The sequence below is a fragment of the Protobothrops mucrosquamatus genome, unplaced genomic scaffold (assembly GCF_001527695.2).
Source record: "Protobothrops mucrosquamatus isolate PMUCROS unplaced genomic scaffold, P.Mucros_1.0 scaffold_165, whole genome shotgun sequence".
NCBI lineage: Eukaryota > Metazoa > Chordata > Lepidosauria > Squamata > Viperidae > Protobothrops > Protobothrops mucrosquamatus.
In genome coordinates, this window is record NW_015386241.1 from 193,241 (window position 1) to 195,388 (window position 2,148).

The window sequence follows — 2,148 nt, forward strand, 5'->3', positions numbered from 1 at the left end:
TTGCCAACACATCTGGATCCAGGGAGGGCTTCTTAAGGAGGGGCCTCACCACCGCCTCCTTTAGGGCTGCGGGGAAGGCACCCTCCCGCAAAGAAGCGTTTATAATTCCCTGGAGCCAGGCTCGTGTCCCCTCCCGAGCCGCCAGTACCAGCCAGGAGGGACACGGATCCAATAAACATGTGGTTGCATTCAGTCCCCCTAGGATCCTGTCCACGTCCTCGGGAGCCACAGAGTCAAACTCCTCCCATACAACAGTCTCAAGGCCTGCCATTGCCTCCTCCCCCGGGACCACCCAGTCGGAGTCCAAACCCTCTCGGATCCGAGCAACTTTGTCATGCAGATATTGTACAAATTCCTCAGCCTTCCCCGCCAGGGGGTCCCCGCCCCCCCTCAATTGGAGGAGGGAGCGGGTCACCCTGAAGAGGGAGGCCGGGCGATTATCTGATGACGCAATGAGGGTGGAGTAGTAATTAGACCTCACCACCCTCATCGCCACTAGGTAGGATCTAACATGTATCCTTACCTGGGTTTGGGTGAAGTGCAAACCCAGATAGGTTTACAGTTCAATATAACATGCACGTTTAAATAATGGCTTAATTTAACAGGTTAGTTAAGCTTGTGTGAACCCAGTGAACACAAAGACCAGCAGATGAACCAGAGTAACAAGTTGAAGATGCGCTCTGAAAAAGAATGATTTTTTCCCCCGATCCATAAAACCAGCTACAGAAGAGCCTTGGAAGAGCTGTAGATCATTAGAGGCCACTACTGTGAAGTCCCTGCTTTTTGTAATGCTGCTTCTTCCAGCTGGATCTGTTCCACACGTGTTGAACTACAACTCCTATCATCCTATTCTAGACAGAAACATAGGACTTCTAATCTAGCCCAGGGGTCCCCAACCGCCGGTCCGTGGACCAGTACCGGGCCACACAAACAAGCAAAGCTCCATTCACTGGATGCAGGCAGCACACGAAACCACACCCTCTACGGTCCACAGAAAAACCTCTCTCCATGAAACCAGTCCCTGGTGCCCAAAAGGTTGGGGACTCTGATTTAGCCCATCTGAAGGGTATCAGGTTATGAAAGAGTATTGACAAAACGAATATGCAGGAGATGGGATCATCTGTAGGTCCTCTTTAAAAGATTTTAAACATCATCTTCCTCAGTCTTCACATTAGTGGTCCAAGTACTGTGGTACAGTTCTTTGGCGTGGGATTGCTGTTTAAAATAACCCGTTATTTGTACCTGTGAAATGGTGCAAGATATTATTTCTTATCCTTGGCTTCTCAATCCCAAGAGGTGAACAGGCTAAATATTACAGTTAGTATCCCAATCTGTGTTTTGAGTGTCCTTAGTTGTAGTCTAGTTCTAGTCCAACGGGACCTTTCAGAACTGATCCCTCCTACTAATGTATGTATGTATATATATATAGTGTGTGTGTGTTGGGAAGAGCAAAGCAAGTTAAATAGATTTAATAGATTATAGCTTCCCTTCAAGAATATGAATGTCAAGTGGTGTCCACTGGAGGGCAGGTCCAAATTGACAAGATGGTGGATAAAGAGGTAAACAGGGTTTCCCCTGTCCAGTCATGTGTGACTCTAGGGGCTGGTGCTCATCTCTGTTTCTTAGCTCAGGCAGCTAGCATTGTCCGAAGATACTTCCATGGTCATGTGGCCAGCATGACTATATGCCGAGGCGCATGGAACGCTGTTACCTTCCCACCAAACTGGTATTTATTTATTTACTTGCATTTGCATGCTTTTGAACTGCTATGTTTTAGGAGCTGGGACAAATAATGGGAGCTCACTCCATCAGGTCTCCAACCTGGGCTGTCAGCTTTCCAGCTAACAAGCTCAGCATCTTTAACCACTGGGCCATCACGCCCCCTAAGATGGTGGATATGTATAGCAATCCAAGGCTCTACTATCATCTTCCTGAACATGACCCTTGTTGCAGATGCCTCCAGAACAGCTACCTACCTAAATCCAATGATTTCTCTGGACCCTTGAGTAGTTGGATTTTCTGTTCGGTGTCCACATAGATAAGATCTGGTTTTTCAGTCTTCCTTCTATGGGTCGGCCCTTTCAAGCTCTCCCCTCTTGAGGAATTCTCCCGTTTCTTCACTTTGCTTTGGGTTTGGGAAACAGGTTC

The 2,148-nt window shown here is 47.7% G+C and overlaps 1 protein-coding gene across 1 annotated transcript in view; it reads right to left on the bottom strand.

Annotated features, from left to right (window-relative positions):
• The window catches only part of PEX5L (peroxisomal biogenesis factor 5 like), a 53,568-nt gene that overhangs the window by 24,514 nt on the left and 26,906 nt on the right, over nt 1–2,148 (bottom strand). The gene's annotated exons all lie outside the window — the stretch shown is intronic.